General features: G+C 48.3%; 1 non-coding gene and 1 pseudogene across 1 annotated transcript; both read right to left on the minus strand.

Annotated features, from left to right (window-relative positions):
- Positions 1-12,172: 12,172 nt before the first annotated feature.
- On the minus strand, positions 12,173-12,356 carry LOC140208728 (U2 spliceosomal RNA). Its single transcript, XR_011888893.1, has one exon. It is a non-coding gene; the product is annotated as a U2 spliceosomal RNA (small nuclear RNA).
- A 4,323-nt stretch (positions 12,357-16,679) lies between these two features.
- LOC140208822 (U2 spliceosomal RNA) lies at positions 16,680-16,784 on the minus strand (annotated as a pseudogene).
- Positions 16,785-18,007: the final 1,223 nt, after the last annotated feature.

An 18,007-nucleotide genomic window follows, 5' to 3' on the forward strand; every position in this document is an offset into this window, starting at 1 on the left:
AATGTGCCAGACTCCAATGAGACAGACTACTGCCCTGCCCTTCATATTGATTGGCATTGCCATCAGTGAGTTCACCACAGTCAGTTACCTGGGGGAGGGTTCTGGGGAAATATTTATGTACAATGCAGAAACTGGTGTTAGCTGTGTGTATTGTGGTGATGCAAAAGTTGCTGGAGAATTTGCAAGTGGGAAGAAGTGGAGTGATATTTGGAAATCTGAGATTTTAAAGCATCATTTAGCAAGAAAATCAAATATAGGCAGTGTGCAAAAGCTCTGGTGGAAAAAAAAATCCTTCATTACCGGCTACATAGGTTGTGTGAGAGTGCAGATGAACTTGATCAAACCCAGAGGAGATCAAAGCTCTTAGTAACAATGATTTGCTCGCTTTTGAAATGAATACCTCGCTATATAAAATCCAGTTTACGCATGTTGTTGTCACTGGGTGAAAATTGCACAACGCAAGATTTTTGCACACACTGATCATTACAAATTAGAGGGGACATTGGTGAGAAGGTGGGGAGACCTCCAAGTGTCCCTGATACCCTGACATATCTGAGTCCCTGCAATCCTGCATGTTAGGGAGTTGGAGCTAGAAATGGATGAATTCTGGATCACTCGGGAGTCAGAGCGGATGATAGATATGGCATGAAGAGAGGTGAGTTACACCAAAAGTGCAGGACACAGGAAACTGGGTGAGAGTCAGGAAGGGGAATGAGGTTAAATAACCATCATACATATTTCAGGATTGATTTTTTTTATTGATAGCCAAATGATTCCATTAGTTCGATCCTGTGAATCTAAAGAGATTGCTGTTTCAGAGATTGCTGTGTTTTTACCTTTAAACCTCCTTGGTCTCCCGCAGATAAACAGATTTTGGCCTGCTGCATTCACCAGCAACTTTGATGTGTGTTGCTTGAATTTCCAGCATCTGCAGAATTCCTCGTGTTTGCGTTTGGCATTTCAATCTAACTTTGCTTTCTGATAAGGATTTTTAAAAGTTTTTGGAGAAACAAACTATTCTTTTTTGAAGAAAATACGCTGAACGAGACTTCCAGCCTTATTACACGGGATGCTTTATTTTTTTCCAAAAATACTTTATTCAGAAATATTACAAAATAAAAATAATTACATACAGGAAAAGAAAACCATTCGTTGACTGTGAGTCCTTATTCAATACAGTTATTAACAATAAAAATTTTGTGTTGACTCTCTGTTCATTTACAAATGCTTTTAAGGCCTACATTAGAGGACAAATTATTTCTTATACAGCAAGTGTTAAGTAAAAAGCTAATAAAGAGAGAATTGAATTAGCTAATCAGTTGAAATAATCAGACCAAGAATATGCCTCGGCTCCAGGTCCTGTTTTATACAAAAGGCGTGTTGAAATTACAACTAATTATGATATTCTTTTAACATAGCCAATTGAAATTCAACTCCTAAAAGATAAAAGTCAATTCTATATTCATGGAGACAAAACAGGTAAACTATTGGCTAACCAATTAAATACCTTCATATCTAAATGGCAAATTAAAGGAATTTGTAATGCTGATGGTGATAAGACAACTGATCATTTAGAAATAAAAGATACCTTTAGAGAATTTTATTCTAACTTTACAGTTCTGACCCTCTTAAAGATAATACTGTAATGATTTTTTTTTTAGACCATTAAACATCCCTGAACTTTCTGCTGATAACCGAAAACAGTTGGATCAACTTATTTCTTATGAGGATTTTACTGAGGCTGTATGTTCATTGCACTCAGGGGAGGATCCAAGTCCTGATGGATTTTCTGGAGAATTTTATAAGGCTTTTTCCTCACTGCTTATACCTCATTTATGTTCAGTCTTTTGGGATTCTTTTAAGCTGGGTAGACTGCCACAATCTTTTTATGAAGCCTCTCTTTTGCTTATTCTTAAAAAGAATAAGAACCCAACTGAATGCTCTTCATATTGACCAAACTCTCTACTTAATGTTGATACTAAAATTCTATCCAAAATTCTGGCTCGTAGGATTGAAAATATTTTACCAGCTATTATATCACCTGAGTTACAGAGAAAGGTTGAACAAGTTGGGTCTTTATTCTCTGGAACGTAAAAAGTTGAGGGGGGACTTGATAGAGGTACGGTATTTAAAATTATGAGGAGGATAGATAGAGTTGACGTTGATAGGCTTTTTCCATTGAGAGTGGGGGAGATTCAAACAAGAGGACATGAGTTGAGATTTAAAGTGCAAAAGTTTAGGGGTAACAAGAGGGGGAACTTCTTTACTCAGAGAGTTGTAGCTGCCTGGAACAAGCTGCCAGCAGAAGTGGTTGAGGCAGGTTTGATGTTGTCTTTTAAAGTTAAATTGGACAGCTATACGGACTGGAAAGGAATGGAAGGTTATGGGCTGAGTGCAGGTTGGTGGGACTAGGTGAGAGTAAGAGTTCGGCATGGACTAAAAGGGCCAAGATGGCCTGATTCCGTGCTGTAATGGTGATATGGTTATATCTGATGATCAGACTGGATTGATTAAAAATCGGTACTCCCATTTTAATATTCGTCATTTACCTAATGTTATCTATTCTCCTTATAAGGAGATATTGGAATGCGTGATATCTTTAGACACTGAGAAGGTTTTTGATCGGGTTCAATGGAATTATTTATTTGAAACCTTAGAAAATTTTAACTTGGGGCCCAATTTCACTCAATGGATTAAATTACTTTACTTATCTCCCTCTGCTCGGGTTCTTACTAATTTTCAGAATTCTAAACCATTTAAACTCCAATGTGGAACCAGACAGGCTTTAGAACCCTTAGCTATTGCTTTTTGAGAATCTGGTGATATCACTGGTATTTTAAGAAGTACTACCCATAAAGTTTTGCCCTATGTGGATGACCTATTGATTTTTATTTCTAATGTTGAGACTTTGTTACCTTCTGTGCTTTCTTTGCTCTCCTGTTTCAGCCAGTTTTCAGGATATAAATTGCATTTACATAAGAGTGAACTTTTCCCTTTGAATAATTTGGTATCTATTAACACTAACCTTCCTTTTAAAATTGTAAGAAATCAATTTGCCTATCTGGGTGTAACAATTACTAAGAATTATAAACACATATTCAAAGGAAATTTTCTTACCCTGCTGAATTATGTAAAAAGGGCACTATCAAATTGGTCGCCCCTCTTGTTATCATTGATTGGCCAAATTAATTCTATTAAAATGAATATCTTGCCTATATTCATTTATCTTTTTCAGGCCTTACCCATTTTTATTCCTGAGACCTTTTTTGACTCTCTTGATTCTACTCTGTCTCCTTATATATGGAAAAACAAACATTCTCAACTAAATAAAGTTCACCTTCAAAAAGCTAAAAAGAATGGAGGTTTAGCTTCACCGAATTTTAGGTTTTATTATACGTCAACATTTAGTGCCGAGATCCTCTCTTTGGAATGAGAGGAGATGGGATATAGTCAGAGAAAAGAGGTGAGGGGTGGGGATGGGGCAAGAGCTGGGGAGTGAGAGGTGGATCCAGGTGCGGGGGAGGTGGGAAGGTGGAAACAGTGACAGGGGTGGGAGGTGAGTGTTTGGGGCAACACAGGGCTGCAGAAGATGGAAATTAATTCCATAGAGGATTAACAAAGAGGTTAGAGAGTATTTGCTGTAGAGAGTGCAATGAAGATTCACCAGACTGATCCCTGGAATGGTGGGGTCATCATATGAAGAACGATCAAATATGATAACCCTTTCATTTAGAGCAGGGGTCCCCAACCTTTTTAGCAACGCAGACCGGCAGACCGGTTTATTATTGGCAATATTCTTGTGGACCGGCCAACCCGGGGTGGGGGGGTGTAGGGTTGCCAACGGACAAGATTAGCAGTCAAATACATGGTGTTTACCCTGTGAAGGACTACAATGACCATGAAGCCTTGAGCGGGCACCAGTGTGCATGCGTGACCTGCACATTTTTTTCTACAAATCGTTTTTGGCAATTCTGCTCGGGGGAGGGGTGTTAATCACGACTGGAATATAGGTGATAAGTGGCTAATACACTCAATTTCATTTCTAAAAGGGTTTATCTAACGAATTTAATATTAAACACACAGTGCATATTTTCCTCGCATGAATATAGTGATAAGTCAATTATCAGGGGAGGACAGGGGAGCTTGAAGTAAGTGTTGAACAAACTTCCAGTAGAAGTGGTAGAGGCAGGTTTGATAATTATCATTTAAAGAAAAATTGGATAGGTATATGGACAGGAAAGGAATGGAGGGATATGGGCTGAGTGCAGGTCAGTGGGACTAGGTGAGAGTAGCATTCGGCACGGACTAGAAGGGCAGAGATGGCCTCTTTCTGTGCTGTAATTGTTATATGGTTATATGGTTATATAAATCACTTAGAACTCAATAGCATCATAACATTTTAAGTAACATTTCGATATTAAGCACACAGCGCATATTAGTCATAGTCATACTTTAATCCTGGGGGAAATTGGTTTTCGTTACAGTTGCTCCATAAATAATAAATAGTAATAGAACCATAAATAGTTAAACAGTAATATGTAAATTATGCCAGTAAATTATGAAATAAGTCCAGGACCAGCCTATCGGCTCAGAGTGTCTGACCCTCCAAGGGAGGAGTTGTAAAGTTTGATGGCCACAGGCAGGAATGACTTCCTATGACGCTCTGTGCTGCATCTCGGTGGAATGAGTCTCTGGCTGAATGTACTCCTGTGCCCACCCAGTACATTATGTAGTGGATGGGAGACATGGACCAAGATGGCATGCAACTTAGACAGCATCCTCTTTTCAGACACCACCATCAGAGAGTCCAGTTCCATTCCCACAACACCACTGGCCTTACGAATGAGTTTGTTGATTCTGTTGGTGTCTGCTACCCTCAGCCTGCTGCCCCAGCACACAACAGCAAACATGATAGCACTGGCCACCACAGACTTGTAGAACATACTCAGTATCGTCCAGCAGATGTTAAAGGACCTCAGTCTCCTCAGGAAATAGAGACGGCTCTGACCCTTCTTGTAGACAGCCTCCGTGTTCTTTGACCAGTCCAGTTTATTGTTAGTTCGTATCCCCAGGTATTTGTAATCCTCCACCATGTCCACACTGACCCCCTGGATGGAAACAGGGGTCACTGGTACCTTAGCTCTCCTCAGGTTTACCACCAGCTCCTTAATCTTTTTCACATTAAGCTGCAGATAATTCTGCTCACACCATGTGACAAAGTTTCCTACCGTAGCCCTGTACTCAGCCTCTTCTCCCTTGCTGATGCATCCAACTATGGCAGAGTCATCCGAAAACTTCTGAAGATGACAAGACTCTGTGCAGTAGTTGAAGTCTGAGATGTAAGTTTTGAAGAGAAAAGGAGACAAGACAGTCCCCCGTGGAGCCCCAGTGCTGCTGATCACTCTGTCGGACACACAGTGTTGCAAGCACACGTACTGTGTTCTGCCAGTCAGGTAATCAAGAATCCATGACACCAGGGAAGCATCCACCTGCATCGCTGTCAGCTTCTCCCCCAGCAGAGCAGGGCAGATGCTGTTGTATGCACTGGAGAAGTCAAAAAACATGACCCTCACAGTGCTCGCTGGCTTGTCCAGGTGGGCGCAGACATGGTTCAGCAGGAAGACGATGGTATCCTCAACTCCTGATCGGGGCTGGTAGGCGAACTGGAGGGGGTCTAAGTGTGGCCTGACCATAGGCCGGAGCAGCTCCAGAACAAGTCTCTCCAGGGTCTTCATGATGTGGGAGGTCAATGCCACCGGTCTGTAGTCATTGAGGCCGCTGGGGCGGGGCGTCTTTGGCACAGGGACGAGGCAGGACGTCCTCCACAGTACAGGAACCCCCCGGAGCCTCAGGCTCATGTTGAATACATGGCAAAGTACTCCACATAGCTGAGGGGCACAGGCTTTGAGCACCCTGGTACTGACACCATCCGGTTCTGCAGCCTTGCTTGGGTTGAGATGTTTCAGCTGTCTTCTCACCTGTTCAGCTGTGAAGCCCACCATGGTGGTTTTGTGTGGGGAAGGGGTATAGTCATGAGATCAGGGTGAGGGACTGTGAGGAGGGGTAGGAGGGGAGAGTGGAATATGTGTTGGTTGGGGGCCGACAACAGATGGCTCATGTTGGGGATGGGCAGGGATCACAATGTCAAATCTGTTAAAGAAGAGTTTAAGTTCGTTGGCCCTGTCCACACTGCCTTCCACTCCTCTGTTGCTAGTTTGCCGGAACCCAGTGATGGTCCTCATCCCCCTCCAGACCTCTCTCATGTTGTTCCTCTTATGAACATATAAAATCATTGCAACACACCAATATCACTGAATCAGTGGGAGCCCTGGGCTTGTTTCCCTGCAACAAGACGGTGCCATTGAGGGGTGATGGGAGACAGTGATACTCGAAGGGAGTTCCTTATGTCCAGTCTATTCTGCAATTTAGTTTTCATTACATTCATTGCAGAGATATGTTGCAAATGGAATCAATGTTTTCAGTGCTTTCTTGGCTATCAGGATATTCAGCCTTGACTTTGATCCAGAATGCTGGCAGAGGTGTTATGTCAAACATACTTTTCAGCTCGCCGTCCTTTGCAAGCTCAAAGAGTTGATCTCCTTCCCGCGCTGACATGGTTGACGTGAGGGTAATAACCTCGCGTGCGTTCAAGTTCAACAGTGGGCGTGACAGGGAATGCAGCTGACTCATATTGCCAAATCATGTTGTTTCCTCGCGGCCCGGTAGCGCATGCTTTGCAGCCCAGTACTGGTCCCCGGCCCGGTGGTTGGGGACTGCTGATTTAGAGAATGGATGACTGAGAGGTGAACACATTGAAATGCACAGCATCATTACAGACGTCCCACCTCTGCCGGAAGTTCCGGGAGTCTCCCACATATTGATAGTGGCTCTCTGATGCCCAGAAATTATATACAATATCCTGGAAATTGATTTTATTGAGAGGGAGAGCGAGCATCCTGATTGGTCTCTCTTCATGCTAAGAGTGGTGGAAACAATATGATATGGCGATATGAGCCCGCTGCACCTTTCCTCATTCCCTGTCACGCCCACTGTTGAACTCGAACGCATGCGAGGTCATTACCCGCGCGTCATCCATGTCAGCGCGGGAAGATCAACTCCTCGAGCTTGCAAATGACGGCGGGCTGAAAAGTATGTTTGACGTAACATCTTTGCTGGCATTCTGGATCAAAGTCAAGGCTGAATATCCTGAGATAGCCACGAAAGCACTGAAAACATTGCTTCCATTTCCAACATATCTCTGTGAAGCAGGGTTTTCTGCAATGAAAACAAAATTGCAGAATAGACTGGACATAAGGAACTCCCTTCGAGTATCACACTCTCCCATCACCCCTCGATGGGACCGTCTTGTTGCAGGGAAACAAGCCCAGGGCTCCCACTGATTCAGTGATATTGGTGTGTTGCAATGATTTTATATGTTCACACGAGGAAAATATGCGCTGTTTAATATCCAAACGTTACTTAAAATGTTATGATGCTATTGACTTATAATTGATTTATCACTCTATTAATGTGAGGAAAATATGCGCTGTGTATTTAATATTAAATTCGTTAGATAACCCCTTTTAGAAACGAAATTGAGTGTATTAGCCACTTATAAGTGACTTATGGTTGACTTATCACCAATATTCCGGTCGTGATTAACACCACATCCCCTCCCCAGTCGGCCGGTCCACAAGAATATTGTCAATATTAAACCAGTCTGCGGTACAGAAAAGGTTGGGGACCCCTGTTAAGTAGACCTATCAGTTTTCTCTGTGGATGGGCTTTACAGTCGACCTCAAAAATAATGACAATGTTGCTCACTGCACTGTTTGCAACAGTGACTTTTCTATTGCCCATGGTGGGCCAAAATGTGAAAGACATGTTGAGGTGAGTTTAACAGGTGTCATTTGTTCATTAGCATAGCCAACGTTATTTAAACTACACAAACACGAGGAAATCTGCAGATGCTGGAATTTCAAGCAACACACACAGGCTGGCTGCTGAGGAGCTACGCTATTGATGTCCTACGTGATGAGGCCGAACTCCTTGTAGACTTGCTTAAAGTTGTAATAGAATAAACATAATAATATAATATAAGTACATATTTTAATGTCACATTTTCTGCATATACCCAACTTGGTTTACAGATTAGACAAGATGATTAAACACAGTAGTACATAAACCCTTGGAGATCGACGGGGGGCGGGGGGGGGGGACGGAGTAGATATGGGGTTGCAGGGGGCGGGGATGCTACCTCCCTGAAATGAGTTTTGCAGGGTGGGATGTCTGCCATTATCGGTTGAACCAGGGATCCCAGTCTCTGAGAAAGGGGGTGGACTGTCTGGGACTGAGATGAGGGGAAATGTCTCCACTCCGAGGGTGGTGAATGTCTGTAAATCCCCACCACAGAGGGCGGTGAAGACTCAGTGATCGTCCTCACATAAAACAGAGGCTGGCAGATGTGTGGAGACCGGAGGGATCGAGGAAATGAAGATCGGGCAGAAACATGTGGCTGAGAGGGGAGAGCAGTCGCCATCTTGTTGATAGTTAGAGGGGCTGAATGAGCTGTTTCTCACTTGGTGTTTCAGTGTTCCAGTCCAGTGAGGCCGGAGGAATGTAAATAGAAATGAGTGTTTATAAACACAGACTGATTTGAATGAAACCTGCACATTTCCTGTTTGGGTCTGAATTGAGTGATTTGATCAGACTAGACGCAACTTTATTGTCATTGTGGCGACTACAGATACAAAGCCAATGAAACGCAGCTGGCGTCTGTACTGGGGTCAGGACTATCACGTGACGGCTCTGCCCATTTACCTGGTCGGAAGGCGCGTCACCTGCCAATCAAGGTTTGACCCCACACCGCCCATCAATGCGCACCTCACCATTGGCCCCTTTAATTAGCCTTGTACTTGGCCTCGGGCAATTGGCCTTTGTAATCAGCTTAACCCTGCTGGCACCGAGCCATTGGCTTCCCTGTGAATCACCTGGGCTGGACCTTCCAGTCCTATAAAGGAGCCCACGTGTGCGTGACCCTCTCTCTTTTTTGCTGCCTCCGAGGGACCACCCTGCTGTTTGTGAGTTGTGCTTTGAATAGGGTTGGGAGTGTGGATATTGTCCCTAAGCAGAAGAGATGTGCCTGCACAGAGTCAAGGGTGGTTGTGTGTGTGTGTACTTTGTCCCCACGCGATTTAATGTGATTTATTGCTGATCCGACTACTGTAAATTGTGCGCGTGTTGCTTCTGTTGCCATTTTCCCCCGTTTGCCTTCTGTAAATAAAATCCTTCACTACCCAGACTGTGAGCCCAGAACCCTTGACTTTGAGACCTGCAGAATCTGTTTCCTGACTTACAACAATTGGCGCTGCGTGGAGAAAGTGTTCTGGAACGGGCAAAAAAGCCAGTACAGACACCGAGCATAGGATTCCCGGGTGGACCGACGAGAGAGGGATTTGAGTGCTGGCGGACCACTGTAAACCGGTTGACTGGTCCGAGCAGTGGGACCCACGTCGCGAGCACCTGCCCGCTGGGCTGCTCCGGCTGTGGGATGAGGGGGTGGGGGGGGGAGGCAACATGAACCTCTCTCTTCGAGACGCGAGCTCCCTGGGGAGCCTCTCTGACCAAGAACGCATCAACAACGCCCTATGGGTGCCGAAGCCGGAGATCAGGGAAGGCTGTACCCTGTGGGATCGGTTGGTGACCGCTGTGAGGGTCCGGTACCCCACCCTCCTGGAGTGGGATCAACACCGGCGCCCGCAATGGGGTATGGTCAGTGAGGGTACCCGGGCTGTTAAAGAGTGTGCGCTGGTCAACGGCATCTACCAGGGAGCCTGCGACTGTAATTTTTTAGCAAACACCCGGGTGACCGGTGCCCTAACAGGATACTGGTCACCACCGCGCACCCCGATTTAAATCAGTGATACTGCCCCTCATGGCACCAGCTAACGGGAGGACCGTGCGGGATGCCATCACCGTCCTGGAAGGGCTTGAATAGATGCAGCGGGGGGCACCCACCCTGGTCCGTAGGGCAGAGGCAAGGGCTGGAGATACAACCCCTCCCCGTTTTACGCGCAGGCAGCTGTACATGGACATGGATCCCCAACCCTGACCTCTACACCCTGTGGAAGAAGCTTTGTGGCGGTAGGGTGGTGGGCAACTGGTCGATTGCACCCATTCTCGTTATCATCGCTGTGTGTATATTATGTTGTGTCTGCCCAATTATTAAGAGCACGTCTGCCTATCTTTAGTCACAAAAAGCGTTAACTTTAGAAATAGTTAGTGTAAGACTTCCATTAAGATATATTCCTTTCCTTTTCACTGTGGTAACGCTTGGTGAGTGGCGTGGCTACCGAGGGGTGGACTGTACTGGAGGGGTCGTGACTGTCACGTGACAGCACTGCCCACTCCTGGTCAGAAGACACGCCCCCTGCCAATCAAGGTTTGACCCCTCCTCGCCCATCACTGCACACCTAACCACTGGCCTCTTTAGTTAGCCTTGGATATGGCCTCGGGTAATTGGCCTTTGTAATCAGCTTTAGGGTACGTCCACATTACGCCGGATAATTTTGAAAACGAAGCTTTTTCTCTTCGTTTTGCCCTCCCGTCCACACTGAGCCGGCGTTTTCAGCCCCCCAAAACGGAAATTTTCGAAAACACTCTACAGAGTGAATAAATGTGAAAACGCTTAATATCCGGCGTAGTATGTACGGGGTAAACGGAGAGATTTAAAAACGTTGTCGTGACAACACCACAATAACAATGCTTTTTTCTGCTTCTGCTTGGTACTGCGCAAGCTGTTATAACGCGCAGTCGGTGTGAACGGCGTGACAGCTAAATTGTAAAGTGAGGTTTTTTGACTATTTAAAAACGCTGTCATGACGTGCTGGAACAGATGTTCGTTGTTTTCTTGAACGCCGCCACCTAACAACTTCAGAACAGACGGACGAGACTGAAGCCATAAGGGTTAGAAATGTACTCACCAAATACTTTGACCCATAACTTACTGAATAAATACGTATTCTCACTTCGCCCTGTTTTCTGTCCTTGCTTGTATGAAGGTAGTTTACCTATTTATGCAAGTACTTCTCTGACAATAAATGTGTAACAGCCTAATGTAACATTGTATGGAAATAACGCTGATGCAGACGTTTTATACATTTAACAAGGTGCTTTATTAATGCAACAGCGTTAGTCAGTTTTTCAATGTTCGTCGTCAGCTGGGTCATACTGTCCGTGAACTCCCTGTTGATTGCCTCCATTCGCTCCAGTATTTGTTTTTTTTAATATAAGTTTTAAGTCCTGCGCGAGAGCCAAGAGCAATTCCTTTCAAGTTTCTCTAGTCTGTAACTGGACAAACGCGCACTAAGTACACCGTTTCCTCTTCGCTTGTTTTCTGTGTGTCCTGTGCATGCCCAGTAGGAGGAGATTCGCCCAAATATCCGTCTAATGTGGAAGGAGATATTTTCAAAAACGCTTAGTGTGGACGCCTGTCGTTTTTACTCGAAACCGGCGTTTCCAAAATTATCCGGCGTAGTGTGGACGTAGCCTAACTCTGCCGGCACCGAGCCGTTAGCGTTCCTGTGAATTACCTGGGCCGGGCACTTCAGCCTTCCTGCATTAAAAGGGCGCCCCGTGTGCTGGACGCTCTCTTTGCCATTTCTGAGGGACCACTCTGCTTCATTTTAGGCTGAGAACCTTGGAACAGCGCTGGAGAAAATTGTTGGTAGGCTGTGCATTGAATAGGGTTGGTGATTGTCCCTGATAGCATTGAGCCGTGCCTGTACAGTGAAGGGGCATCGTATTGACTTTTCCCTTGGATATGTATGTACTTTATTCCCAGGTTCGTTTTTTTAATTCTCTGCGTGTGTTTTACTGCCGATCCGACTTTATCCACGACTGCTGTAAATTGTGTGCGTGTTGTTTCTGTTGCCTTTGAGACCTGAGGAATCCGTTTCCTCGCTTGTAGTTCTTTCTTCCATGTGGTGGTCCAAGAGGCTCCTAAATATTCTGTAAATAAACTGCTTTACCCACTCAAGCCTACGTGTGTCCTCATTTAAAAACAAACATAGCCTGCAAGAAGTACGAGGCAGAAAGAAGAAATATAACCCCATAGCCTGCCTGCGAATAACAGAATTCTATTTTTTTTAATTTGTTGTTAGTCTCCCCGAAAGGGAGGTGCACCGTTCCCAGAGGCACTGCAATACCGGGTCGATGCGCGGAGTGGACGGAGCAAGCCCCTAGTCCATCTCCCTGTCCCAAAAATCAATTTAATATATGGTCCCCAGATAAGGGACGTATCAGATATTAAACTGATAAGAACAGATTTTTTTTTTATATTTCAAAATATACTTTATTCAAAAATAAATATATACAGTAAGCCATTCAATAACTTTTCATCCTTTACATACGTTTCCATTATACTCAGTAAAATACCCGTGTTTATAGCCACCCACGTGGCACTCCAGTAGTTCAGCTTTGCATCTCATTGTTGAGGGGTATACTCCCTGCCCACCGACCCCTCCCACTCCCACGGGTGGAGAAACCTATACTGTGGTCCTCCCCCACCGGGCCCTTGCGGTGGCTGCACCGAGTTTCAGTGCGTCCCTCAGCACGTACTCCTGCAGCCGAGAGTGTGCCAGTCGGCAGCATTCTCCCACAGACATCTCCATGTGCTGGTAGATCATCAAGTTTCGGGCTGACCAAAGAGCGTCTTTCACCGAGTTGATGATCTGCCAGCAGCACCGGATGTTGGTCTCCGTGTGCGTCCCCGGGAACAGCCCGTAGATCAGAGAGTCCTCTGTCACGCAGCTGCTGGGGATGAAACGTGACACTAGCCCGTCCATCCTCCTCCACACCCTCTTTGCGAACTGGCAGTGTGCAAAGAGGTGGGTCACAGACTCCTCCTCACTGCAGTCCTCCCGTGGGCAGTGGGGTGCGGAGACGACGTTCCGGGCGTACAGGAGGGCTCTGACTGGGAGGGCCCCTCTCACCGCCAGCCAGGCGAGGTCTTGGTGCCTGTTGGTGAGATCTGGCGATGAGGCATTTTGCCAGATGAACTGGACAGTCTGCTCAGGGAACCACCCCACTGTGTCCATCACGTCCTTCTCCTGCAGTGCCTGCAGGACACTTCGTGCCGACCACTGCCTGATGGCCTTGTGGTCAAAGGCGTTCTCCTGGAAGAACTTTGCTACGTGGGATAGGTATGCCGGCAACGACCAGCTGACTGGGGTGTTGCGCGGGAGTGGGGCCAGACCCATCCTTCGCAGCCAGGGCGACAAGTAGAACCTGGGCACATAGTGGTACTTGGTGCCCACATACCTGGGCTCTACACACAACCTGATGCAGCCACATACGAAGCTGGCCATCAGGGTGAGGGCGACATTGGGGACGTTCTTGCCCCCGTTGTCCAGGGACTTGTGCATGGCGGTCCGTCTCACCCGCTCCATCTTGGATCCCCAGACGAATCTGAAGACAGCCCGGGTGATTTCCGAGCTGTAGGAGCGGGGGACGGGCCAGACCTGCGCCAAGTACAGCAGCCCTGAGAGCACCTCACACCTGATGACCAGGTTCTTGCCCGTTATCGACAGGGAGCGCCCTCCCCACAGTCCCAGTTTCTGTTTCACCTTGGCAGTCCGCTCCTGCCAGTTCTTGTTGCACGCCTCCGCCCCTCCGAACCAGATCCCCAACACCTTCACGTGGTCAGACCTGATGGTGAAGGGGATGCTGGATCGGTCGGGCCAGTTGCCAAAGAGCATGGCTTCGCTCTTCGTGCGGTTGACCCTGGCCCCCGACGCTAGCTCGAACTGTTCGCAGGTGCCAATCAACCTGCGAACTGACCTCGGATCAGAGCAGAAGACGGTGACGTCGTCCATGTACAGGGAGGTTTTCACTTGGGTCCCTCCACTGCCTGGCAGCGTCACCCCTCTTATGCCCTCATCCCTCCTGATGGCTTCCACAAAGGGTTCTATGCAGCAGACAAACAAGACAGGGGAGAGGGGGCAGCCCTGCCTGACTCCAGACCTGATGGGGAAGCTGTCTGTTTCCCACCCGTTGACCTGGACTGCACTACGGATGTCTGTGTAGAGCAGTCTGATCCAATTCCGGATTCCCTCCCCAAATCCCATTTTGGAGAGCACGTCCGCCATGTACGTGTGCGATATCCTGTCGAAGGCTTTCTCCTGGTCCAAGCTGACCAGGCAGGCTTCCACCCCCCTGTCCTGCACGTAGGCGATGGTGTCCCTCAGCAGCGCGAGGCTGTCTGAGATCTTCCTGCCCGGTACAGCACAGGTTTGGTCCGGGTGGATCACCTGTCCCAGAGCAGACTTGACCCTGTTGGCGATAGCCTTGGACAGGATCTTGTAGTCCACATTCAGGAGAGAGATGGGTCTCCAATTCCTAATGTCCTCCCTTTCCCCCTTCTGCTTGTAGATGAGGGTGATGATGCCCTTCCTCATGGACTCAGACATACTGCCGGCCAGAAGCATAGCGTTGTACACTTCCAGCAGGTCTGGGCCCATCCAGTTCCACAGAGCCGAGTACAACTCGGCCGGTAAGCCGTCGCTTCCGGGAGTCTTACCCGACCCGAAGGAACGGATGGAGCCTGTCAGCTCGTCCAAGGTCAGTGGCCGATCCAGACTCTCCCGCTTGCCGTCGTCTAAGACCTGCGTGATAGACGACAGGAAGTTGCGGGAGGCTGTGGATTCTGTGGCCTTTTCCTCGTACAGACCGGCATAGAAGGACTTGCAGATCCTCAGTATGTCGGTCTGCGAGGACGCGACTGAGCCGTCCTCTTCCTTAAGGTTGTGGATCACAGAGCTCCCCCTGTGCACCTTTTGGAAGAAGAAGCGTGAGCACGTCTCGTCCTGCTCCACGGTTTGGACCCTTGATCGGAAGATGATCTTGGAGGATTCCGCGGCGAGGTGCTGGGCTTGCCGGCCCTTCACCTCTCGCAGTTCCTCCCTGACATCCACCCCCTTCGACTGCAGAAGGAGAAGTTGCTGCAACTCTGTCTGGAGTTTACGCAGTTCCCTCTGCTCCTGCCTTGCCTTCTGAATACCCTTGCGGATGAAGAACCTCTTAATGTTCTCCTTGGTGGCTTCCCACCAGTGAACCGGGGAATCAAAGAAGGCTTTCAAGGTTCTCCAACCTGTGTACTCCCTCTCTAGTTCCTCGATGTTCTCTGGGGTCAGCAGCTTTACGTTCAGCTTCCACGTCCCCCTGCCTGCCTTCTGGTCCTCCCGTAAGTGACAGGTGGCTCTCAGAAGGCAGTGGTCAGAGAAGAACACCGGCGTGACGTCGGTGGACCTGACCGTGAGGGACTCAGACAGGAAGAGGAAGTCGATCCGGGAGCGGGCTGAGCCGTCCGATCGTGTCCAGGTGGCTTGCGGCTGTGCTCCACCTGTGGGGGTGCCAAAGGCGTCGCCAAGGCCTGCAACCTCTGCGGACAGGCCGGCCACCTGTACAGAGCCTGCCCGAAGCGTGGGGGCACCTCCGCACAGGCGACCAGGGGAGGTGCTGGCCCTGAAAGGGCCCAGGCTGATGCGGACGTACCCGCCAGCGCTGCAGATGAGGCACCCGACAGGACGGATGACGAGACCAGGGAGGAAGGTGCAAGCACCCCAAGACCTGCCACCCCACTGCAGACCCTCCAGGACCAGGCAAACGACGAGCAGGAGTCCATGGAGGAGGGGAGAGCGGAGGGGGAAACCGAATGGAAGGTCGTGAAACGAAAAAAGACCCAAAAGGCGGCGGCCAAGCGACAGAAGGCGGAGCAACGCCAGAAAAGGGCAGGGAACCACGCAGCCCCTGGTACCCTGTCCTCTTCAGAGGAGGAAGGAGTTGGGGGAGGCCAGCAGCCCCGGCGGAAGAAGCGGCTGGCAGAACAGGTGGAGAGGAGGAGAGAGAGGGGAGAAAGTCTGCTGGCCACCCCCCAAGTACAGGAGGCGGAGAGCAGCAGACGCACAGAGCTCCGGGAATCCGGGAGCAGAGCCACGGCTGGCACCCAGCAGCCGGAAGGGGAAGCAGCCCAGGAAGTCAGCAACCCCCCGGGCCCAGACCCAGAACCAGAACGGCCACACACGGAGGAGTACTACCAGCAGTACCTGAGCCCACAGGAGGTGGAAAACTTCACAAAGGCGGTGGGGATGAAGGCTCAGGATGGCAAGAGTGAGGACGGAGAGCAGCCAAAATAAAAGACTTAACGATGGCAGACCTTAAATTGGCGTGCTTGAATGTGCGAAGTTTGAAGAGTACTGGGCGATGCGTCAGCACGCTCCAGTACCTGGACACTGTAAAGGCCGATGTGACCTTCCTCCAGGAGTGTGGACTACCACATCTCCGTAACTACCGGAGGTGGTCACGGTGGTGGAAAAAAGGTTTGTCGGTGTGGTCGGGGGGCAACGATTGTCGCGCTTCCGGCCTGGGGATTCTGCTGCGGGGAGGCAACTTCTCAATCACCCAAGTTAAAGAGGTGGTTGCGGGGCGCCTCCTGGTAGCAGACGTCAAATACCGGGGCACTCCGCTCCGGCTGATCAACATGTACGCCTCCCCCGTGCAGAGCGAGCGGCTGGCCGTCTTCGAGCAGCTCCCACGGCTGCTGGTGACGACCCAGCCGGTCGTTCTGGCCGGAGACTTCAATTGCACCATTGATGCGGCTGGAGGACCCGGCAGTGCCGACGGCAGGCTAGACAGTACCTCTAGACTCCTGAGGGAAATAGTGAAGACAGCCAAACTGATAAGAACAGATACTAAACTTGATCTTAGCCAAAAGCCCGAGAAGCGATATCCACAACTGTCCGGACCCTTTTGGATCCTGCTAGTCTTCCCTCTATTAAGTTGGACCGATTGTCCACAGGACACCGATTTATCCGACTTCTCTCCAACGTTTGAAGTAGATTTGGTGTAATTTCTCTCAATCTTTGACATAAGTTGTATTTTTCTCTCTTGTCGCGAAATCTCTCTCGCAATACAGTTGATCACGTAAAATAGCTGATATTGCACCAACCAAATGAGAGAGGCGGCCCTGGTTTGTATGAATACTCCTCTTCTCAGCTGATAGTCCTGTCGAACTGTTCCACCCGCCCTCTCTAGCGTCTGATGTTAGTGCAAGCGTGATGACGTTTACGGAAGGCGTTGCAGCGAGAGAAGCAAAGTTTGGGCCGAGTCGTTCGGCGGGCCCAGCGGGGCAGGTGACTGGGGAAGGGGGCCCTCCGGAAACGGGAGGAGTGTGGATAGGAACATCGGATGGAAGCGATGGCTGGGGTTGTAAATGGGGGAAGTGAGGCTGTTTGATGAGGGACGATGGGTAGTTGGGGGGAGAGGGACGGGATAGAGTCGGACGAAAGGGAGGGGGGAGGGTTGCAACTTTGACAATATTTAAATATGAGCTCGCATGTGGCAAATAACGGCATAGCAGTCAATGGATTATTTCCACAGGGAAAAAAAATCTAACCGTCCCGCTGGACTTCAGCTTTTTGACCAGAGCTGGTTCCGTTAAGAAATTGGTGATAATCGGGAGAATGTGGGTACACTGCTTTCCTGATATCCCAAGGTCTTTCTGCCATATGCCACAAGCCAAATACTGGAGATATTTATGAATATTCCGCATTTGCCTAAATTTGTGCAGCTCCATCCAGCATTTAACAACATTCTCCAACCTATGGCTTACTACATCTCCAAGGAGAGAAAAAGGTGGAAATCTGAGGAAAAGAGGCATAAAATACCGAAAAGGATTCGGTGGTAATGCAGCATTCTGTAGAGAATGATTCAGATGTGATGTGATTCTTAATCATGGCAGAGATCTTTCATCAGTTCTAAGGAAGAGCCATTAACCTGACACATTTGCTCTTTCTCTGCAGAATGCTGAATGAAGTGACAAGTATCCCCAGCACTTATTTTCATTGAAAAGATATTGCCGTTCCGTCATTGTGGTGGCTGGATCGAAATCCTGGAACGCCAACGCTTTCCCCATCAGGAGTACAGAGATCCTTAACCAGAAGAAGTGCGG

Source organism: Mobula birostris, chromosome 13, assembly GCF_030028105.1.
Source record: "Mobula birostris isolate sMobBir1 chromosome 13, sMobBir1.hap1, whole genome shotgun sequence".
NCBI classification, from domain to species: Eukaryota; Metazoa; Chordata; class Chondrichthyes; order Myliobatiformes; family Myliobatidae; genus Mobula; species Mobula birostris.